Source organism: Marmota monax, unplaced genomic scaffold, assembly GCF_021218885.2.
Source record: "Marmota monax isolate L192 unplaced genomic scaffold, Marmota_monax_Labrador192_F-V1.1 WCK01_AAM20220418_F8-fsc00061, whole genome shotgun sequence".
Lineage (NCBI taxonomy): Eukaryota > Metazoa > Chordata > Mammalia > Rodentia > Sciuridae > Marmota > Marmota monax.
This window is the reverse complement of record NW_026695230.1, coordinates 6,433,229-6,457,962: the sequence shown is the minus strand read 5'-3', so window position 1 is coordinate 6,457,962 and position 24,734 is coordinate 6,433,229. Positions and strand designations below refer to the sequence as shown.

At 46.4% G+C, this 24,734-nt stretch overlaps 1 protein-coding gene across 7 annotated transcripts in view; it reads left to right on the top strand.

Moving 5' to 3' along the window:
- The window catches only part of Nav2 (neuron navigator 2), a 379,713-nt gene that overhangs the window by 5,107 nt on the left and 349,872 nt on the right, over positions 1–24,734 (top strand). The gene's annotated exons all lie outside the window — the stretch shown is intronic.

Genomic DNA, 24,734 nt, shown 5'->3' with positions numbered 1-24,734 from the left:
AGAATTGTTTTAGAGACATGCTCTGAGTTCGGAAATCTTCTTTGGCCAACCTTCAGATAAGGAACACTTCCAAGCAATTTGAGGAGACATTAAACCTATTTTTAAGAAGCAGTGGTGGAGGGGGGCAGATAATACATGTAATACTTTGATATTTCCTGTTTTTAGGAGCTCGTGTTCAACCCTTTTCTTTGAAAAAGCAATTACAAATGATTGAAATCCTCTGTGAGTGTTTTAGATATTTAAAAAGAAAGCGTGGGTGAGGCCCCTGGGAGGAGAGTGCCGCTCCAAGCTCACAACCTGTTGCGACTGCCCCATTGTGTTTTGATTAGAATCCTTGCTCCATCATCAAAGTTGATTATGGATTTGATTAGTGCATTTTTCTGCTATTGTGTTATTCCCTTTCTTCTCTTTCTCATTTCTTGGAGGGGAATGTGTAGTGTGGTTATCTGCCAATATGCAAGAATGTTTATAACTCACATATTATTGCTCATTCCATGGGTTAATTTTCTAAAGACATTTTAAGGGTGGTATGGGTTGCTTATTTAGGGTATCATTTTGTGTGTATATATCTGTGTATAAATACATCTACTTCTGGATATGTGTATATACACACACACACACACATACACAAATATATACACATGGAACAGCTTAGAGTGTAGAGCACATGTAAGCACACACATCAAAGGCAGGGCTAGAGGAGTTACAGCCCGAATACTAGCTTTCATAATGGCTAGGTTTGCTTCTTCCTTCTCATAGTCTCTTCCTCTGCAACCACGATTTTAAGCCCCAAATCATGGTGTCCATGAGGGTAGGCTTAAGATAGGTGTTCTAATTAGGCCTCTGCAAATCTCCTGAAGCCAGTCTGGGGAAACCAAACCACCCAGCGAGATTTTTAGCTTAAGGTCAGAAATTCTTATTTCTTAAAATCAGCCTCAGTTACAGAACATCTGCTATGTGCCAGGTCATCTGCAGGGCTCTATATACATTATATATACATTAATTATTTAATTTGAGACATGAGAAACTGAGCAAAATGCAAAAGTAGTCATCACAATTTATGTGATCAAGAGAATCATCACTTGAAGGCAAGTTCTCCATGTTGGTTGGTTAGGCTTCAGGGAGACACACATCTGGATTCGAATCCAGGCTTAGGCAAATTACTTAATATCTCTAGACCTCAGTTTTTGCTTTGTTTTCATCTGCAAAGCAAAAATGGTGTTGCATATAATTTGGCTGTGAGGACTCAGTGAGATACTACAGGTAGATGGCCAAGCACAAAGTCTGTCCCAAGCTAAGCAAGAGAGATGCGAACTTGCCTATTTTTATTTTTATTACCAAAGGTCAGAGCCAAGCTTGGCTAGTGTCTGTCTCATTCTAAGCCCATGTTCTTTCCACCCTACCTTTCTGCCTCCCATATGCATGGCTGATTACATAGAAGGACAGATGGCTTGCTCTGTGGAAGCAGAGAGCCTTGCAGGGCTTTGGTTAAATGATTAGGGAGCAAGCATAAATTAAGAACAATGTCATCCAAAGAAGTTGTAATCCAAAGCTTTTCATCAAAACTTCCACATTTTGGTTTCAGACAGGCCATCTCTATGACGTTAATCAAACCGAGGGATCTGCTACAAACCACCCTTGTGGGAGATCTCCTTTGTACATTCATCTCAGCTGACACTGTAGAGGTGGTTGAATGCAGCTGCCCAATGTGCTGGCCCAGCCCAGGACAAAACCAAGAATGAAACGGTCCCATTGCCTGGACTTCTTAATGGCTCATTATTGTTCTGGGGGCAGAAGGAAAGCCCTTTCCTCCCGTAGCTGGCATGGTTATAGTGGGAGCTGGACCTTGTGATCAGTTTGGCCATTAAGGTGCCCCAAGGCATGGCTAGCTGCCCAATGGTGTTTTACCAATTGTCACAGGGCCAGTTTCAATAGCTACTCTGTCTTGTGGTCACATTGTTCAAAGAGATGGACAATGTGTTCCTAGAATGTCTTGACCAGAATGGGCCATGTGATTTTCGGAACAAAACTTGGTCAGGCTTTTTTGCTTCAGTGTATGCTAGACAATAGCAAGTGACTCAAAAGTTTTCACAGGGACCCCAGGTCACCCACACAAAACCTTAAGAATGACTCATGACTTAGTATCCCCTTTCCCAAGGAGAACAGAACCTCTCTTGTCTTTTGCAAACAATGACCCCACAGCCTTAGAATATTTTTTCTTTCTTTTCAAGTGAAACCTTGATATCATCAGTGAATTTGGGGTTATTTTACCTCCACCACACCCTGTCATGCTGGGAGAGAAGACAGGGTAGAAATGGGGGTGTTTTAGTCAGTTTTTTTATTTCTACTGTGACCAAAAGACCTGATAAGAATAATTAGAGGAGGAAAAGTTTATTTGGAAGCTCACAGTTTCAGAGGTCTCTGTCCATAGATGGCTGACTCCATTGCTCCAGGTCCAAAGTATATCAGAACAACATGGTAGGCAAATGTGGTAGAGGAAAGAAGCTGGGAATCTGGTACCAGGAAGCAGAAAGAGAGCTCTGCTCACCAAGGACAAAATATAAATCCCAAAGACAGGCCCCCAGGGACCCAGCTCCTCCAGCCACACCCAACCTGCCTGCAATTACCACCAAGTTAATCCCTATTAGGGATGTAATGCACTGATTAGGTTAAACCTTTTATAACCCAATCATTTCATCTCTAAACTTTAGCACTGTTTCACACATGAGCTTTTGGGGAATACCTAATCTAAACCATAACAGGGGTCTTGGTCAAAATAATTATAAGAAACTAATTCCCAGGGTTCTTTTGGAGCCTTTGAAGAAAATTGTCATACACAATAAAATTATAAAAATAATTATTATGATAGTTTTTGACACTGATTGAACACAGGCTCTGTACCAGCATAATGCATAGCACTCAATATGTGTCATTTCATTTAATGCTAACAGCATCTCATAAGGCAGGTGCTGCTTCCTGAGGAGGACTAGGAGTCACAGCTCTGGGAGTCAGCAACTATGGTTCTAGATTGGTCTCTTTTGACCCTTTGCAAGATGACCTTCAGCAAGTCATATTGTCTTTCTGAGCTTCAGTTACCTAACTCATAAAAATGGAAAGGATGTTTTACCTTCTACTGAAGAGTTATTGTGAGAGGCAATTATCATAGACAAGGCACTGCCTTAAGCATCTTACTCCTTAAATACCCTTTGAGAAAAATCCAGGTGCAGAGAGGTTAAGCTACTGTTCCAAGTAGCACAGCTAGGAAGTTTTGAACCCATATCTGTTTGACCTCCAAAGTCAAAGTTCTTACAAATAGCAAATGTGAAAGCATTTTGGAAAAAATATCTGAAAAGGCATCATTACTACTGAATCAAAGTAAATTGTCCTGAGGCCCATTTAGGATCATCATCCTGAGCATAACTAGCAGGACTAGTTCTAGAGAGAAGAAGGGGAAAAAATGAGAAATTTGATTTGAAATCATTTGTTTGCACAAGGAAGTAATACAGATAAGTTCCAATTATGGATTATTCTTTAAGACAGTGGGCTTGGGACCTTTAAAACTGCCAATGTCCTGAAAGATAAAATTAAAAGGCAGGTGAAGGACTTTTTCAGCAAAGAGATCAAAGAGTTATGATGGCCAAATCCAATGAGAGATCCTTAACTAGATCCCAGATGAGCAAAACCATACATGTCACATAGACCATTCTGGAGAAGTTGGAGGTATTTGAATGTAGAATGTATAATGGGTAGTATTGTTCTATCTATGTCAATGTAAGACAATGTCATTTTTCTTGGAAGAAAATATTGCTGAAATATTTAGAAGTGAAGTGTGTTGATGTCAGCAGCTAGGTTTCAGACAGCTCAGGGGGAAAACGGTGAGAATATCTGCAGAGAGGAGAAAGCAAATGTCATAAAATGTTAACAACTGGTGAATCTAGGTGAAAATGTGTGTGTAATTCCTTCAATTTTTTTTGTAGGCTTGAAGTGTTTCAAAATAAAATGTTGGAAAACAAGACAAAGCCCTGGCTGAATAGTCACGTTACCAATGCCCTTGATACCTATGTCGAACCCACAAGAACATAAATGAAATAGTGAAATAGTTGTGTGTGTGTGTGTGTGTACGTGCGTGCATGTGTGTGCATGCAAAATCATCATTGCCTGCCCAAGGGTGTCTCTCCAGACTCGGGACTCCTTATCCTTTCTGGTGTTGCGTGGATATCTTGGCTTCATTCTTTGATCTGTCATGAGCATGGTTGCTGGCTGACATTTTGGGGAAGTCACAAGATCTGGTTTCATTTGATAAGCTTTTATAAAAACCTAAAATGTTTCCAAGGTGGCAAATGTAAAGGAAATTTTTCAAATGAAGAAATTCTAAAAGAATCCAAGCCCCAGGTTGAGCCCGACCAGGCCAGGCACTGAGATGGTAAAGATACGAGTGGAGGCTAGCTTTTCTCTGCCTTGAACTTCTTTCTCTCCCTGTTTGGGTCTCTTTTGCCTGGCTAAATCCTCCCACTTCTACCCATTCCAATTTAGACCCCCTCCAGGAGCCTTCTGCTACCACCATGACCTGGGTGGTTTCTCCCCTGTGACTCCCAGGGCCTCCTCTATAGCACCCCCACCTGGAACTGTGACTTCCAGGAGGTCAAGGATGTGTCTCTCTTGATCCCTTCTGGTACATAATGGCCTAATTCTTAGTAAATACTTGCAGAAGAGAAGAAAGTAGAGGGGAAGAGATTAAAGAAAGGACTGGAAAGCAGGAGTGGATAATGAGCAGGAGGTCTGGATCTAGAATGTCCCCAAAAGGACCATGTGTCACAGGCTTGGTCCCCACCGAGGCGCCACTGGGATGTGCTGGAAACTTTAGGAGGTGGGTCCTCCTGGGAGGTCTTCAGGTCATTGATGGCCCTCATTTGAAGGGGATCGTGGCTTCTTCTTCCTTCTCTTTTCACTCCCTAGACACGAGGTAAGTGATTTTGCTCTACCACACTCTCCCACCATGATGTGCCACCACAGGTGTAAAAGCAATGGGGCAACCAGTTATGGACTGGAACTGCCAAATCTATGAGCTACCATAAACTTTTCTCTTTATAAGTTGATTATCTCAGTTATTTGTTATAGTAACAAAAACTGCCCAACACAAGCTGCATTCATAAAGCTGTAGCTCAACCATATAGATTCTACAGAACTTTCTCCCAGGGTATGAACCAAGAAGGTCACATCATGAGAGTAGCCAAGCCTAGGACACATAGGTTGGGTAACCTGCACAATGGCTGAGGCCATCATCAAAGCTCTTCAATGCTAGGTCATTGGGAAACTTGCCTGGTCTGACTGAACAGAGAGTGCACACAAGGCTCATTATACTGTCCAAACTGCTTGGCTGCTCCAGTAGCATCGGATCTCTCTGGATGATGATAATGGGCTACAATGAACTGGATGAGTTTTGTCAGATTCCCTCTGCCCCACTTTGGTGGGAGGACCAGGGAAGGGTTCTCAAGGTCTTTGGCTGCTTAGGAAAAGGGGAAGGTTTAGAAAATTCTAGAATAGAATAGTACAGGAATAACTCCAATAAACTGGAAAATCTGGAAGTAATTGACAAATTTCTAGACACATATGACCTGACCAAATTGAATCATAGAAAACCTAAACAGACCAGTATCAAGTAATGAAATAGAAACAGCAATTAAAAGCCTCCCAAAAAAGAAAAGCCCAGGACCTGATGGATTCTCAGCTGAGTTCTCTCAGATCTTTTCTGAAGAACTAACAGCAGTCTTTCTCAAATTATACCATAATTGAGAGGGAGGGAATACTCCCAAATACTTTTTTTTTAAAGCCAGTATACCCAAACCAGACAAAGATGCATTAAGAAAAAAATAGTACAGACCAATATCCCTGATAAACCCAGATGCAAAAATCCTTAATAAAATGTTAGAAAACTGCATTCGAAAACACATCCAAAAGATAATACACAAGATCAAGTGGATTTCATTCCAGGGATGCAAAGTTAGTTCAACACATGCAAATCAATTAATGTAATTCATCACTTTAGGAACAAAAATCACATGAGCATCTCAATAGATTCAGAAAAGGCCTTTAATAAAAGCCAACACTCATTCATGTTAAAAAAAAAAACACTGGAGAAGAAAATGTAAGGTCAACACTTTATCATATGGGTGTTGGCACTGACTTCCTTAACAAGATCCCCAAAGTGCAAGAAATAAAACCAAGAATCAATAAGTGGGATGCTATCAAACTTAAAAGCTTCGGCACAGCAAAGGAAACTATTAAGAGCATGAAGAGAGAGCCTACAGAATGGGAGAAAATCTTGGTCAGCTACTCCTCTGATAGGGGATTAATATCCAGAATATACAAAGAATTCAAAAACCACAAATAACCCAATCAATAAATGGGAAAAAACTAAACAGAAACTTCTCAAAAGAAGAATTGCAAATGGCCAACAAATATATGAAAAAATGTTCAACATTTTTAGCAATCAGGGAAATGCAAATCAAAACTACACTATGCTTTCATCTCACTCCAGTCAGAATGGCAACGATTAAGAATGCATACCAATAAATGCTGGCGAGGTTGTAGGGAGAAAGGAACACTTGTACATTTTTTGGTGGAACTGCAGACTAGTACAACCACTCTGGAGAGCAGTATGGAGATGCCTCAGAAAACTAGAAATGGAAACACCATATGACCCAGCTATCCCATGCCTTGGTATTTTCCCAAAAGATCTAAAATCATCATGCTACAGTGACACAAACACCTCATATTTATAGCAGCACAATTCACAATAGCTAAATTATGGAATCAACCCAGATGCCCATTAATAGATGAATTGATTAAGAAATTGTAGTATATATACACAATGGAGTTCTACTCAGCCATTAAAAACAGTGAAATTATGGCATTTGCTGGTAAATGCATAGAAATGGAGACTATCGTGCTTAGTGCGATTAGCCAAACTCAACAACTCAAAGGTCAAATTTTTCTCCCATATGCAGAAGCTAGAGTAAAATAAAGAAAAGGGGGAGGGAAGGATAAAATAACATAAAGAATCAATCAAATACAAATTAATACAGGAGCGAAAGGAAGTCTAATAGAGGAAGGGAGGATGGGAGGGAAATGGGGAAGGGGAAGGGCAGAGATCATGAACTGAAATAGATTTCCATGCATGCATGAGTTTGTTGGGATAAACCCAGCAACTATGTATAACTATAAAGCTGTAATAAAAAAGAAAGAAAGAAAACTAGTTCAGGAATCATGATCACAGCAACTATTATGTGCCATTTCCATAGTCTATTAATCCAGTTTACATTCCTATGCCAAAATAGCACTAAGAAAAGAGATTGACCTACCTCTCCATGGGGAGGCTAAAGATCAAACAGCAGTGTGCACAGTCTTTCAAGGGCCTGTCTTGGCTGCATCACCTCATGGCCAATAGCAGTGGCGGGAGCAGGGGATCACATTCCCAAGTAGGAAGCCATAGCAAGATTCAGGGTCTGTCTCAGGCTTCCTAAGAATTCACTCTCAGGAGACCTGACCCCAGGAGACCAGTACTCCCAGGGGCACACCCCAACAACCTAAGGGCCTCCCACTAGGCCCTACTTCTCAAGGGTTCTATGCCATCCCAAAGCCACTCCCTGGGAACTTCCGGTGACCCATGAACCTTTTGTGAGTGACATAAACCATATCCAAACCATAGTACATATAAAATCTAATTTAATCTTCACACTAACTTTCAGAGGCAATATTACTGATCCTGTTTTACCAATAAGGAGAAACACAGGAGTCAGGAGACTAACCTGAAAGGGGTTCTGGGACTTGTCCAGGTCACGTAGTCAGTAGGGACAGCGGCAGGTTTTGAACCCTCTAATTCAAAACCTGTGCTCTTAACCATGCTATTTTGCTAGTAATCAGGGGAGCCTGAGCCCTATACTGAGATGCCACTTTGGATAATCAAACTTCAAACCCTCTTCCTCTTTGGAGCCTACTCACCCTTTTTTTGGCCTTGGCCCTCCTCACTACTTCCTTCTTATCAGGGCCTCCTGTGCCAGTCCCAGCCTGTCTCCAGAGATTTTGTGTTTAAAGGATGAGTAGCCCCATTTGTTTTTTGCCCACATCCTGCTACAGTCTGGGTACCATCTCCTTCTCCCACGGCAGTGGCTGTTGTCCCCCAGGTCACCCCTGTGGTGCTGGCCCCTGTGGGGTCCATGTGCCTTGCAGCTGCAGGACCTCTTTCCTGTCCTCCTGCCACATGCTGCTCGGCTGCAGCTCTGTGCAGTCCCTATTTCATGCTGATTTGCTCTGATTCTTTTCAGACCTTGGAGTGACGCATGTTTACGTCAAAATGCGTGGGCTGCAAGTGTCCCAGCGCAGTCAGACCTTCCAGTGTGTGAGCTTTGGTTGTTAACTGTCTTCCAACCAAGGAAATCAATTCCTGGAAGGAAAAAAATACCACTTAGGTGACAAAGCCAGATTTGGAATAAGCAGGCTTGCTTGGGATGTCTGTTTTGTGATCTGTGCCTCTAGGGACTAGACTCAGGACACCTGAGCCATTGGAGACATTGGGGCCATCTGTTTCCATAACCCCATTGTACAGATGGGGAATCTGTGGCTGAGACAGGTCCCAGCCACTGGTCCTCCAGCTCCAAGGGCCAGAGCACAAACTGGGACTCAGACCTCCTAACTCCTAGTCCATTGTCCTTTTTACCTCATTCTGAGATGAGATGTTCTGCCCTGAGGAGCCTGATGGTTTACAGAATTGGGACCAGCCCTGGGCTATATTCTTTCCTCTTCTTTCTAGCAAGTACTTATATTCTTAATTCCTTCAATATTAGGAAGCTTTTGCATTTGACTCAATCAAAAAAAAAAACAGAACCTCTCTGTAGATGGTATAACTGTGACAACTGGTCACCACTGAATACCTCCCCTGGGCCAGACACTTGACGCACATCATCTTCCTGAAGCTTAAGACAATTGGATAAGACTGTTACATTTCACCCATTTCATGTGTGAAGTTCAAGGAGGCCAGGAACTTGATCAAGTACAGAGCGAGTTTTGGAACTCTCCACTTTCAAAACCACACTCTTTCTATGCAGCCTCATAGACGCACCCCCTGCACCAAACTGGAAGTCAGAGAGCCCTGCGATATGATGCTACCTCCCCTCTTACCTACCAGGCATCTAACTTCCCTAGCGCTATCAGGGCCTGGGACATTCTAGGCACTCAATAAATAGTTGCTAAACTGCAGCTCAGGTAAATCAGCCCTGCCAGGCCTCAGTTTCCCAGGGGAAATACTGCATTTCAGTGAGCTGTGTGGGTTAAGAGTAGTGTATGTGAAAGTGCCTGTGTGGGGAGATAAGATCACTGCTGTTTACTGAACACTCCGAGCACTTTGGATTTTCGCATTTAATCATCACAAAAACAATAAGCTACGGGGTGAGTGCTTTTGTGATCATCTCCATTTTAAAGGTGAACTGAGGCATAGAAAATATAAACAGGATCTCCAGCCTCACCCAGAATCCCATAGCCCCTAAGTGGAGGAGCCAGGCTGGAAGTCCAGGAAGTGACAGCCCAGCCAGCATTCCTGCCCTCAGGCTCATCCTCCCTCTGTGCAGGTAACCAAGTCCAAGTCTGGCTGAGGGTACAAGGGGCACAGAGAGGGTAAACAACTTACTTAGATACCTCCAGTAATACCTAGCACTTGCCTTCTGAAGTAACCCGGGCTGTTCCCCTTGCCAGGTGCCATCTCTCTAGCAGGAAAGGAAAACAATTTAGTCCCAGGAAGGACACCTAAGCTAGACATGGTCACCAGGAATGCTGACTGCCCAGTGGACTCCTCAGCTTTCCCCTTCAGTCCCTGCTTCTCGCTCACTTGGAATCGTTTCTTCTCTGGATTGCAGAGCAGAAATCCATATAAATTTGACTTAGTCCCTAGAAATGTTTACCTGGCTAAAAATACGCCAGCTTTGTTATATTTTTAGCCAAATTTAGATTTGATGTATAGGAATTGCTCGCGCCCAAGTATTAGGCATGAACTGTTGGGACATTTTGTAACAGGAAGCTGCTGGTTTTCCATTCCAAAGAACTGGAATTAGGTCAGAAATTTGTCATTTGCAAACACCAACTCTCACCACATTCCACTGCTGTTTTTAAGAGTGTCTGGTCACCTGGATTGGTAGGAAGCCGGCCATGGGCGAGGCCAGGCTGGCTGGGCTGCCCTGGTACATTCTCCAGGTCTGGTGGCTTCCAAGCGACCTCGGCTTGGCTCTCCCCTGGCCCAGGCCAATCTGCAGTGTTGCCTTTGGATTAGCATAAGGGCAGACAGGCTGCTTATTTTAGAACTGGAAGGAGAGGAGACGTATCAATAAAAAACCAGGGCAGGAAAAACCCATTCAGTGGTTTTAAAATATCTCTCTCCCTTAATAGGACAGATTATTTTTGTTTCTTAAAAAATAACTGGTCAATTTCTCCTCAAAACAGTCGGGAAGAGAGACATATGACTGTAATAAAGTGGAGGCAGTGATTGTGGCCTGTAGGCTTCACCAACCTCTCCTGTCCTCATACTTCCAAAGTGTCCTTGCCCCCACTCCACCCCAGACTTGCAGTTTCTGGAGCCTTAGAACTCAATTACAAAGGCCCAGTTTACTTGCCCTTTAATTTTAAAGGCAAGAAAGCTGAGACTCCGGGCTTTTGCACCTGCCGTTCTTTCTACTTTCAATGTCTTCCCCAGACAATGCTCATTCCCTCACCTTTAGTCTTTACTCACCTGTTACCTGATCAGAGGTCCCTTTTTAGACCACCCTATACAAAATAGCAGCATCCAGCTGTCCTTTTACCCTTCTTTGCCTTTATTTTTTTCTTTGGGGCCAGGGCAGTTTTCTCCTGACACTTTCAGTGTATGTCTTTTCTCCACTCAACTGTTGGCTCCATGGGAGCCTGGACTTTATCTGTCTTGGTCACAACTGTATCCCCTGAATCTAGAACAGAGCCTGGTACATAGTAAGCACTTACTAAATATTCAGTGAAGGAAGGACCTGGGCTTGAACAAGGTTTCAGGCAGAGCTGGAACTAGTATGATGATCTGAGCCCCAGTCCAAGGCTGGCTGCTGCCCTCTTTCTCCAGACTCTACTAAGGAACCTACAGAGCATCTCTTAAAATGCTAATAGGTTGGCACAGGTGTGAGGTCACACACCTATAATCCTCAGGAAACTGATTCAGGAGGATTATAAGATTGAAGCCAGCCTTGCTCCACAATCAAAGGATGCCCCATCTCAAAATTTAAAATGTCAGGGAATAGCTCAGACATAGAGCTCCCCTGGTTCCACGCCCAGTACTGCAAAAAATAAAAAATGAGAGTTGCTAATGGGTTGAAACCTTGTCCTTTAGACAGTTTTTCCTATTTAGTGGTGGCTTTTAGTGCAAAGGATTGTGAGTTAGGCTGGAAAAAGGTGTGTTTTTGCCTGTGGAATTCTTACCCATGAGCAGATTCTTTGTTTAGGGTAAAGCTGGCTCCAAGAGGCCCAGCATAGGATGTGGAGATGGATTCTACTATGACTTCAGTGTTTCTTGGTTTTTCTTTCTTTTGGTTCACTTTTTGTGATCTAAACACTTGCTAATGAAGTGTGGTCTGTGAACCAGCAGCAATGGCTTCACCTGAAGCTTATTAGAGATTCAGGATCTCCAGATCTCCAGCCTCACCCCAAATCTTCTGAATCCCAATTTGCGTTTTAATGAGATCCTAGATGCAAACTCAAGTTTAACAAGCAGAGAAGTGTTTATGCCCCAACACTACATAATTCCTGAGAGAAATGCCTTTCCTACAAAATACTCCATGGCCTGTGCTTGGAGATGGAAAGAATGGGCAGGGCAGCCCTTAGAAGAAAGTCATTCCAGAGTCTGTAGCTCTTATTTCCTGTGTGTCTTGGTGTTGCTCTTCCCTCTCTTGCACTCTGGGCATTGCAGCTGCTTCTCATTCACCATGACCAGAGGCTGAAATCCACTTGGCAGCTGCAGAAGGAAGGGGGACCCGACTTTGACCTAGCATTAGAGGGGGGGCACCTCAGTCCCCCACTCCACCAGGTGTCCTGGCGTGGTCGAGAGGGCATCTTTCAGAAGCCAAAGACAGTTCCATGCAGCTCTTCTCACAAATGGCTGTGACCTCCTCAGCAAAAGCTGGGCAGCCATTCCTAGGCTGAACAGAGCCCAACTCCCACAGTCCTTTGCTGCTTGGAAGTCTCTTTTCAATTCCCCTGGAGTCCCCCAGATAACATTCTGTGATGCCAGCAGGTGGTTATGAAGAAGGAGGGATGTGTACCAGGGTACCAAAGGGAGGGGCTCACTGGCTCTCCTTCCCCGTGTCTTCCGTCCAGGGTAGCCCCCTGCATGGGCAGGTGCTGCACGAGTGTAATCTGTCTGCCTGCTGAGGCATTTCTTTCCGTCATGCTGTGGTTGGTATTGATTCAGGGAAAGCCCATTGGTAGAAGCAGAGCAGATTAACTGAGCTCCTGAACCAGGCTGTTTGTCTAATCCTGATGTTGGGATCTTCTTGCATTGTTCTGTACAAATCAAGCCTATTTCAAAGCTGCTCACATGGACGCTGGCGTCATAGAAACCCTCTGTCCTTACGCATACCGTTTCTCAATCAGGCACGGGCACCACAGGTGGAGCAGAAAGACCTCGTGGCAGAGGAGCTGCTTGACTGCAGAGACCATGGGAGGAAGGAAGGTGGTGAGGAAGTTGGGGGGCCCTTTTTGCCTCCTCCTCCAGCCCGCCTAGCTTTTTCTCATTGAACTCCATCTAAGCTGCCTAGAGCAGGGACACCTTAGCCTCCCTCAAGTCCAAACCTGGCCCTCAGCAAGGGCACGGAAGCTGCCCATGACTGAAAGATGATAAGCCTGACACCAAGAGTGTGTGTGTGTGTGTGTGTGCGCGTGTTCATGTATCTCTCTGTGTATTTGTTTTTATGTGCATGCATGTGAGTATGTGTTTGTGTATGTACACATGTGAATATATCTGTGTATGAGCATGTGTGTTTGTGGGCCTGCATGTGAGTATGTTTGTGTGTATGTAAGTATGTGTGTTTATGTGTGCATGCATGTGTGCCTGAGTATCCAGATGCTTCCTGGGAGGTTGCAAAAAACCCATTTGACCACTGACGTGGTCACCGAGTACATGTGGCAGTGTGGGGAGGCTGTGAGAGCACTGTTCTTAGAGTCAAGAATTGTACATTCTCATTTCTACACTTCACTTCGACAAGCTTCATGACCCTGGGCACATGCCCAGTGGCTCCTTACCAGCACTGTGGATTTGTCCACAAAGTCCACGGTTGCAGACCTCTCCCTTGCAGAGATAGGCCTGAGTGGGGTTTCTACACATGTGTTTTTGGCGACTCTGCAGGGGATTCTGAAGCACTCTCTGGAGTGTGCCGAATTTGAGAGCAGCACCCTCCCCCCCAAGAGGAGTCAAGGTAGAGAAGTCAGGCAAGAGCATGTGGTCATAGTCACACTGAACAGGGTCTGGATTTCAGCTCCACCCACTCAGAGCAGCATAGCCCTAGGTGAGTGGCTCTACCTGTGCCTGCTTTCTCACTTTATAGGCACAACAGCAACCACCTCACTGGGCTTCTCTGAGCCTGTAGTGGTATTCGGTGTGTGAAGCATGTGGCAAGTGCCAGGGATGTGAGGAGCACTTCCTTCCTGTTAGATCCCTATGCGTTTTCTGCTGTACCCAAATATATGGGTAGAAACTGTCAAGGAAAATCCACAGCAGGGTGCAAGCAAGAAAGGAGACAGAGACAGCAGCACTCAGTGACAACAGTGTGACTTGGCAATAAAGAAATAGATTGACTCATTCTTTCAGATGGCTATGAACAGGGAGCGAAGAGTGCAATGGGGCATCAGAGTGGGTCCTTGAACTTCAGTGTGCTCAGAATAACCTGGGGAACTGGTAACCACGAAGAATCCTGGGCCCCAGCCTTAGAAACTTTGATTTTGCAGATCTTGAGTGAGACCCCAATATTTGTCTTTCTGACAAGTATGATCAGATGAAAGTGCCAAATACCATCTGGAGTCCCCTTTCCAATAGAGACGAGGCCAGGGTGAAAGATCCTGGAAGACAGAGAGAAGGAGGGAGCTGGGTGACATGGGCAGGCAGGGAAAGGAATCTCGATGGAGTGAGTGGAGCTGGGGTTCGAATGCCTGCAAGATTCAGGGAAAACAGGGCGGCATAGTTTGGACTGGGTCTGATGAACAGATGGTGGAGTGCTCTGGCGGACAGGAAGCCCTGGCTCTTCTCCCTGCCACCAGGGACTGGGGTTGCCAGGTAGGGTTGCCATTACGCTGGGATGTCAGCCACTGGGAAGGTTTTACAGGGACACCTGGGAAAGGCTAATGAACCCAGCGTATGTGTCCTCTGTTTAAGGCCCAGGCCAGTCAGTCTGGAGTTGCCTGACAGTGTCTGGGGAGTTTAGCATGTGTTTCTCCACTTCCTCATTCAGAAATCAGGGTGTAGATCATTGGCCACCTTCTCTGCCAAAAAAGAAAGAAAGAAGGGGCGGGGGTGTGGGGAAGAAGGAAGAAAGGAAGGGATAGAGAGAGGGAGGGAGAAAGGAAAGACAAAGAAGGGGTGGGGGATAAGAAGAAACAAGGGTTTAGGAGCAAGCTGGGCCTAGAAGGGTAAAGTGGAGCTCAGGACCCCAGAGCAGGCTGGCAGGAAGAGGACCTGAGATAGGATGTGGGGTTCTGAATTTGAGCATCAGGGCTCCTTCTGAGGGCTCGGAGGGGACATAGTTGGTGTCTCAGGTTTGTGCCCCCCAACAAAGCCTGACCAAGATACCCCTATAGCAGTGGCCTTCGTAAATGCTGATCACAGGATACCAAATTTTCTGAGGCCTTCAGTAGGTCAGGAAGAGCTAGAAGTAAGAAAGGACAGAAATGGAGGAAACACTTATTTAGACCTACTGTGTGCCTGGCTCCGGGCTCAGCTTTCATGACTTGGGTCATGTAGCTTCCATCTTTGGTGCCAGGTAGCATTGGTCTGTTTTATAGACAATGGAAGAAGCCCAGAGAGGTGAGGTGACTTGCTTAATCCCTCACAGGTAGGCTAAGGCAAGGCCTGGACTCAAATTCACTTCTGTCTGGCTCCAAGGAATCACTCCCAGTTCACAGTGAATGTGAACTGTGGGCCTTCACTCCTCCATGCTCCAGTGCAGGCCCCTCAGAAGCCAGCTGCCCTGAGGGGGGTGAGGGACACAGTGTGGGCAGAGTGCCCTGGAGTCTCGGGACTCATGGGGCACTCCTGTGTCCCCTGTCAACAATCCAGCTTTCAGTAAGATTGTGCTGGCTGCCAGCCGCTGTCACTACTGCCAGGCCCCCCACCCACACAGGCAAAGGCTTTGGCCAAGGGCATGCAGGAGGGGGAGGAGGAAGTGCCCTCTAGAGGGACTTGTCGCAAAGCCCCTGAATGGCCCTATTGAGGTGCCTGGGCAGGACCACAATGGGCCTGTTGGGGCCCTTGGTCCACTGAGGTGAGAGGCCTGAGGCTGGGCAGGCAGTGCTGGCCCAGAGGCCAGACGCTGACTTCCAGGGCAAGGAGCCAGTGCCTCTGACGTGCTCTGAAATGCCAGCTCTGCTTAATGGGGAGCAGCTGGGGCAGGCACACATTCCTCCCCATGCCAGGAAGGCAGTGTGACCTCAGTTCCCCAGGCCACGCAGCTCCCCTTCCCTGTCGGACTCTCCTCACCCTTCCTAGGCCAGGCCCTGCTCGCTCACCAGGGACCGTGGTTAGTTCTTTCCATGTCCTCTTGGTCCTCAGGGGCATCGTTTTTGACCTTTTAGAAAAACGACATAAACAGCATAGAGCAGCTTAAGACAGCCACAGGCGGGGTTGACAGCGAAAATGCCAGGTGCCCGGTTAAATTTGAGTTTCAGATAAATAATGAGTAAGTTTAATATTATGCTTAAGTATGGAACAAATATCTACAAAGCCTGAACCAAGATACAGGTTTTTTTGGTGTGTCAGGGGACATATTTACACTAAAGATTATTTGTCGTTTATCAGATTTTCAGATTTCAGCCAGGGTCCTCTATTCTTGTTTGCTAAATCCAACCACCCTTACCTAAAAGATCCATGACAGACACCATGTGTCAAAGACCTAGCTGGGTTTTCCTCAGAGCCACCAAGGTGGGGCTCAGGGGAAGGCTGCTTCTCCATTTGGTTTCTCATATATAAAATCGCCAGATGCCTCACTTAGAAGGAGCTTACTCCAAGGCAGCCATTGACCCGCTTAACCACATCACCCCCCTCTTCCACAACCTGTGTCCTTTTCTCCAGCTCCCATAGTGGCAGGAGCAGCTTTGGACTATGATTCTAGTCAGCGGCTATTTTCTGAGCATCTGCATATCACAGTGGCTGAATCCTAGTGAATGAGAATGAGACAGATGTGCTCCCTGTCCTCAAAGAAGCTGGAGGGAGACCAGCAGGAAAGATGTGCAGTCGAATAAAAAGAACAGTCACATTTCGGCAAACCATCAATGCTGCGGGTGGGTGGAAGGAGTCTTTGAGGGGCTCACTTTACCTCTAGGACCAGAGTAGGGGTCTTGGAGTCAGGGGATTCAACTTGAAATCCTAGCCTACACTACTGAGCTGACTAGCTCTGTGGCCCAGGCAGCAAGACCTTCAACTTTCCTTGGGCTTGGTTTTCCTCCTCGTAAAGGGGAATAACCTTCTTACCTCCAGGGACCAGTGTGAGATTCCAAGTACAGTGAAGGATACGAACATGCATTGCAAACTACGGGGTCCTAGATGGAATTGGCCAGGGCAAGAGGCAAGCCAGCAGGAAGGGAGGGAAATACAGTGGGCCAGGAATGCCTGGACCTGGACCCTGTCCCCACTCCATGCCCCTCCATACTGACCCTCTCAGCACACTGATTCTCTGCCTCTAGTCACATCTCTGAGCATTGTTGTCAGTCTTTTAAGCATTCTTCTTGTAAGGTGAATAACAGTAATACCAGATATTTATATTTTACTGTTTGCAAATGATAATGATGAGGAGCATGGCCTGGAGATTCAAACAGGCCTAGATTCAAGCCCAGTCTTTACTGTGCAGCTTCAGGTAAGTACTTAACATCTCTGTGCCTTAGTTTTCTCCTCTGTGAAATGGGCCTCATGAGTGTGACTGAGAGGATGAAAAGAAACCATACTTATAAATTGCTTAGTATTTAGCTAGGAAGTGGGCAGTTATTAAGAAGGTCTTATTTGAGTCTCATAACATCCTTGGGAGGTAGTAATTAACAGGTGGAGAATTAAGTTCAGAGAAGTTAAGCAACCACCCTGCGCATGTGCAGCTGAAGGAGTGGCTTCGGCTTCACACAGGCCTGGATTCCAATCCTGACTTCATCCAGGCTTCTCAGGAGGACTTTTTTGCCTAGCCATCAGAGGCTCTGCTCTGAGCTTTCAGCTAAATACCTCTCTGCGGACTATCTGGATTCAGATGCTCTTTGTCTATACAACTAGGTATCCCGGGGACCTTGGCATGCCTGTGCCAAACCCATCCTGCACAGCTTCTTTGGGGTCAGGGAAAGGTGCATCCTTTTGGAATCTAAGGATTTGCCTGCTTCATACCGACCATTATCCCTTTGCTGAGTTTGAAGTCTGAGATTTTTATGACCCTCTTAAACCTTTTGGTTCACTGATGCCTGCACAATTGCGCTCTTGGCATGGATGTTAGTTTTATTGTCCTGAACACAAAAGGAGTTTTGAAAAGAGCAAGTATTCAGGGGAGAGGTTAGAGGGGGACCTCTCACTGGAGAAAGCAAACTTTAGCCGATAATATACACCCCACCCCCGCCCATGGAAGCAGGTGAATGGAATTGCTCCTTTAGTAGGGGTTCTGGTTTCTGATTGAATAAGAACCAACAACCCGAGGGCTGGAGAGGGGACAGGGAGCTGGCCTCCACTGAGCACCTGACCTGTGCTCAGCACTGCACTGGTGCTTCTTTCAGAGCAAGTTCCGTCCTCCTGCCTGCCCACTCTCTAGGGTTAGGACTTAGACCCATTTTTCAGATGAGTGAAATGAGACAGAGGCAGAGTGCTTTAAGCAGGGTTGCTTAGCTGGGAAATAGCAGCACCGAGTTGTGAGTGCAAGAAAGAGCAGAAGGCATGAGATCACTTTCAAGGTTCCAGCTGAGGACATGAGACACTCCACCTGCCACACAGGGGGCTTTACACCACCCAGTGCCATTAGCACTCAACTTGAGAACACAGGACTGAGACTTCTGGGCATGGTGCTTCTGATCTTACCCCTTTGCTTAAGGAGCAGATAGGATTTCAGATACACAGAGGGAAGAAAGAGCGTTCCCCCAGGACAAGCAGAGCCTGTACCAAGGCTTAGTGGCAGAAATGAACTTGGCCCTCATGCAGTAAAGGATGACAGTAAGGTGGACAGCTCTCACTGCAGACGTACTGGAAGGTGAGGTTGCACAGCGGGCTGGAGAATGAGGACCTTAGAAGCCAAGCAGAAACATTTGGTCTAATCCCAGAAAGTAGGGAGCCACAAAGGAATTCTGAGCAGTGGAGGGCAAGCCAAAAATAGCATTTAAGAGATTCTCAGGATATTGCAAAGGAGGGAGATTGGAGGCCTGATCAGGATTGCTGGTGATCCTGCAGCTGCTGCCGCTGGCTGTGGGAGAGTGCTGGGGGTAGTGGCCAACATCTGTTGAGTGGTCACCATCTGCCAGGTACTAGTCTAAGAATTTTACCTGGGTGAATTTGTTTAATGCTCACAAGAATTCTATAGAGAAAGTACACCTCTGAGCCTATATTATAGATATGTGTTCTATTATCCATGGGGAAACTGAGTCATGGGGGTTGATAAGAGCCCGAAGTAGGGGTGAACCTTGAGGCTGGGAAGGAACAAGCAGATCTAAGAGTCATCAAAGGGGCTGGGTTGTGGCTCAGTGGTAGGATGCTTGCTTAGCATGCACGTGGCCCTGGGTTCATCCCCAGCACCACAAAAAAAAAAAAAAAAAAAGAAAGAAAAAGAATCATTGATATGGAAGAATGAGAGCTGCACTTGGTGATCATTTTGAGAAGATGAAGGAGTGGGAGGCTCTTAGTGACTCCAAGGTAAGCCTATTGCTTTTTTATGGGAGCCGATGTCCTGGTGGTAGGCATTGGTAAGTTATGACTGAACCAGTAAAGCAAGCTTGCAATTTTCTAAATGCCTCTGTTAAAATGGTAATGTGATATTTGAAAGGAAGAATATAATACGCCAGTGCCAGACACAGCCACTTCACCATGAGTGAGATCATCAGCTTCTGTCTGGGGGTGGCTGAAGGGAAGGGGACGCTGGATGGTCAGCTTTAGCAAAGCCTGTAATGGCAAGTCCCTTCCATCAGGGGGCGCTGCCTCAAAATGCAACTGCCCTGAGCCCTTTCCCTTGGACCTCTTCCCTTTGACTCCTGCTCAATCAGATATAAAGCCCCATTCGAGGGCTTGCCAACCCTAGATTAGGGATCTGTCTTTCCAGGTCATACATTGGAATTTTATCAGTTTCAGAAACTTGGCTGAGGAAGGTGGAGATGTGAGTAATCTCAAGAGGTTGGGCAGGAATAGGAGAGGTTCATTCCTGGCCTCCCACCCCCCACAAATACCTAACACTGGCAGTGCCTGGAATCCAGAGTGTTGCACCCAGAACTACAACAAAGCCATAAACCACATGCGCTCTAGGCCCCGTGTGCTTTGGAGAGCTGGATCCAACCCAGAGTCTCCTGAGAGCAGCCCTCATCTCTACCTTATAGTCTACAATCCTTGTAAGCAGAAGCTCCCTAGTTGGCCAAGCCAGATTTAGATCATGGTCTCAGACTAACTTGCTGCATGACATTGGACAATCATTTCACTTCCTGACTTTTAGTTTTCTCATTTGTAAAATAGTGCAGTGACAACACCTTCCTCACAATGTTGAGAGGTATAAATTATAGACAGCCTATAATATGCTTAGCCCAGGACCTGGTGCATAATAGGAAGCTCAAGGGACAGAAATGAGCCCATGAGGGTGGTAATAGTTCAAAATATGTCAGCTAAAGCTGTTGCCCCAGTCCCACTCTGATGCACTCCAGGAGACCAAGGCTTCTCCATGGGCTTTGGGACCAAGCTAGGACCTGGAGGATCAGCCTTATTCATTGCAGGCTGACAGCAAGCTGAGCCTGGGTGGCTGCTCACTCTCTTTGGCTCTTGAAGCCAGATACCTGGATGGTACCATGGTCAGCCTGGCCCTAGGGGCAGCCCCCTTTCCTCTTGTATCCCAGAGAGGGCCTTGTAGTGTTCCTTTGTAGCTCCCTAAAGTTCTGCATGAGAGTCAGTAAAAGCTCTAGTCAATACTTTACAAAGCACTGGACTGAAGTGTCAGGCCCTGGATTGAAGAATTAATCTTCACAATTATTTTATAAAATAAGCACCATCATCGACCCCATCTTACATGGGAGAAAGCGGAGGCACAGTGAGCCTAAGTCACTTACTTAGAAATAAGCAGCTAAATCTGATCCAGCACTCAAACTCCTAACCTCCATACCACTTTCAACAAAGAAGTCTGAAGCCCTTCCTCCTGCATCATGCATACATTTTAATAACCTGCTGACAGCCCAGGAGCTTTGCTGCTTTTCCAAGCAAAAGGGACCAGAGCCATCTGTTGGGTGCTTTTTTGAGGAAGCTAGTGTGACTGTTTCAGGGTAAAATGCAGAGAAATAGCATCACTTTTTTCCTTCTGTCATGGTAAAAATAAACCTGCAGGGATGGGAAGAACAAATAGAGGTTGGGAGGCTGGCATCCTGGGGAAGAAGGAGCCTGAGAATGGGGGGCTGCCATCAGCTCAACATGGGGCCACATCAGCCTGACCTGCTGGCACCTGGATGGCCACAGCATCTGCCTTCAGAAATGGAGGCAAGCTTTGGGCCCAAGGAAGCTCAAGGGACAGAAGTGAGCCCACCGAGGGTGGTAACAGTTCAAAACATGTCATCCACACATAGGATGCAGCTGTGGTCATGTATCTCATGCTCTCACACAAAACTGGGCAATTCTTTTGATCATGAGACATATTTTTAAAAATAAACTGGCTGTAGTTGGTAAAGTTGAGATTATGTAAATGTATGCAGTTTCCACTGCTGCTAGGATTAAAATAGCTTCATTTCAAGAAAACTAGAGATGCTTACTGTCAGTCTGCCTTTGAGGCCCCCTCTTGCTGGGTTCCAGAGCGTGGGCTGGGCAGGGCACAGATAATGAGGACCTCCATGGCCCTACCATGACCTGGAGCTTGCTCAGTGGAAGGAGAAGAAACCCAAAGAAAGTCTCTGCTGGCATGTTTCACAGACCTTGACCCGCTGACCCTCAGTGAGAAGCATGTCAGTGTTAGACACCCGGGGAAATATTCTAGTTCTTCTCAGGAAGTGTCATTCTTCAGTTGTAGGACAGAAGCTGAGCTGGGTATGTGCTAAGCAGACACATTGATTGATTTGGAGATCAGTTTCAAGTTTAATAACTGTCATTTGTTGAATGCCTAGCGTGGGCTGAGATTTTTGAGCTAAGATTTCTTATGGCAGTCTTGTAATAAGCTTATAGGGAAAGGATGTTTATTATATCCACTTTACAGAAGGAAAAACTGAGGGTTACTCAGTATAATCAACTTGCTAAAGATCAGAGAGCTAATTGGTGGCCCAGCTGGGATTCGGGCAAGGTGCCTGCACTCATAATCATATGTCACCTGCCTTCCCCAGCCATCTGGAGTCACAAAACACAAGTAATTAGGAAAGAGTTGGGGGCCTTTAAAAAACTGAACTGTCACAAAACTCCTCTGCTGAAGTGCTCACACTTTACGCCACAGGGGAGAGGGAAGGAACTTGCCCAATGTCACCCACCTAGCAAAAGGCAGAGCGGGGATTCAAACTCAAATCTAACACCCACAAAGCCCAGACTCTTGTGACATGGTCTCCCCCAGCTCTGCTGTTTAAAATGTTGGTTACAGCTGTCCCTGGTGTTTGTTCTAACCAGTTTTCATCAATATATTGTTAGTGGAGTCTTTCTTTAGGAATAGCAGAGGCAGAACCTCTCCTAGGAGATGTAGGACACCTGGCAAATATTTTTTGAAGGGCCGCTATCTTTTAAAGTTTCTTGCCAAACATCAGTGTGCCAGCCCTGTTTTGGCGGGCAACCTTATAACCCCAGGACAGGACACCAGGGAAGCTGGGAAGAGCAATCCTCTTGCCCTCCTGAAATCAGGGCCGGGCCATGGAACCCAAAACAACAGCACCGAGGTAACTCCTGGAGCTCTTTGGGGCATCTGGTAGACACTGTGGGTGGGTGGAAGTTCAGAGAGTGCCCTGTGGGGAGAACTGAGAACAAAGACCTCCACGGATCTGGGCCAGAGGTAGTGGCAACCAGGCCAGGCCCAGACACTGGAGGGAGACTTGAACGACTTCAAGGAAGGCACTCCTGAGCCTGATTTTAAGGACAAGAGTGAATATGAAGATAAGAAAATAGAAGGGCAAGAGGAAGAAAGGAGTGAATCTGCATGTGAAGCATCTTCTGTCTGAGGCACTGGGCCAGCTGGGGTGGTACACGATGAATAAGGAGAGGAGCCATCCCTTCATGGATCTTACAGCCCAGTGAGGCCACCAGGCACTAACCACATTTTCACAAAGAGGGGGAAAGGGAAAGAGGAGGAAGGAAAGGGGCCTGGCCATCCCATAGATAATTAATTCCAAGGCAGGGAGGCACAATAGAAGGTGACAGAGCCCTGCAATCCCAGTCAGAGACTTTGGGATCAAAGGACTGGATTCAAGACCTATCCTTGCTTCTTCTTAGACCCAGGCCTGTGTGCAAGGCCCTTACACTCAGAGCTGTTTCCTCACATTGATGAGCATTCCTACCAAACTGGACGCTGGAAGGGGCTAAATAACACAGCATGGAGAGCTTTTAGCAGGAAGCCTGACACGCATATGGGACCCCATGGAGGGTGGCTATGACTAGTGATTATCTGATTTCTGAGACCTAAGCAGACCCCCAGCTGCTGATTGGGAGGGCTGAGCTAAGCAGGGACTCTGACAGCCACGCCAAACAGCTGACAATCTGTCAGGGAAGGAAGCGGAGCCTGGAAACCCCACTGTCCCAGCAGCCCTTGGAGCAGTTAGTGATGGTCACTGTGTGAATTTCTGTTTGATGTGCTCTGGTTTGGGGGAAGATGTGAATGTATAATATAGAACGTCATCCAAAAAATTGTGAAAGTAAAATTTGGGCTGCCTTTGAACATGAAGCTTTGGGCACCCAAAACTTCACCAGGGGAGGTGAGGCCTCCTTCCCCTGCAGTGCTGGGAGGAAAAGCCACCTCAGGCTTTTGGAGAGATGGAATCCTCCAGGCCTCTCTGCTCCTCTAAACAGATGCCCTTGACTAGAGTTCCTCTCCTGCCTCCACGCCAGGTGTGCTTCTGTGCAGTGCGGCACGGCCCAGGCAGGACAGGGCCTCCAGACACCAGTCTGCTGAAGATCCACCCGGGGCTTGTCAGCGCAGCCCGGGTTGGATTTCCAGTTTTATAGATGTAGATCTTAAATGTGGGTGACAGATGTGGGAGACACATATCCAAGAGATGAAAGATAACTCCATCTGCTTGATTCTGCAGGAAATGTGGAGACCAGAAGTGCAGGATGGCTTTTCCTAACAGGAGGAAGTGGGGGCTGCAGCTGACACAGGCCCCTGATCCTGGCATCCTGACACCAGGCTCAGGAGGCAACATTGGCAGAAGGGCTTGTTTGTTAGGGGAGACTGGGGAGGATAGTTTGTGGCCACTGTAAGGGCAGCTCAGTCCTGGCCTTTTTCGAGGAAGTCACACAGGTTTCAGTGCAGGGGCCTTGTGACGCCTTTTTGAAGGTACTTGAGCTGCCTCTTCTCATCAAAACAGCCTGTGAGCCAGACACTATTGTTTTTGCTGTCTCCACATTTACAAGTGAGGAAACTGGTGCAGAGAGACCTTGGTCACTTTCAAGGTCACCCAGCTAGTGACTCAGGCAGTCTGGGCCCCTCAGCCCATGCTCCCAACTTCTAAGCTGCTGCTTCCAACCGGCAGGCAGCAGTCTGGGCAAGTCCCCAGTACAAGGAATGAGACTGCAGCAAGGGATCCCGAAAGCAGTTCAGACCCTGAGATGGTGTCAGTTCCCAAGACTGGAACAGAACCTCTTTGGCACTGAGGTCCTTTCCTCCATAACATTTACCCCCTTTATAGTTTTGTCTTCTCCTCCTTCCCCCTTCCTACTCCCTTTTTGCTCTCATCCAACGAAATGTTTTTTCAGAAACGTGGGCTTTGGGAGTCATGGAGACTTAGGGTCAAATTCTGGATCGCCACTTCCTACCTCAAGTGACTTTGGGTGTGGCACTTAACCTTTATCAGGTTCAGTTGCTTCACCTGTAAAATGGGGTGCCAGTAGGACCTTCCTCATAGGCTTATTGTGAGAACTAAAGGAGGTGAGTGCAAGGCACTTAGTGTGCAATAAACAGCCACTTTGAACACAGAATTGATTTCATGTGTCATCATGGATGGACAAGGGTGTGGGTGTGGTTTGCCACAAAGACTCATGGAATGCCTGCTACCCCTACAAGAGGTCCAGGTGTCTCATGTCTTCTTGTTCTGCCCACTGTCTATGCCCATTGAGCACAGGTGCCAGGGAGGTTCATGGAGCCAGTTCT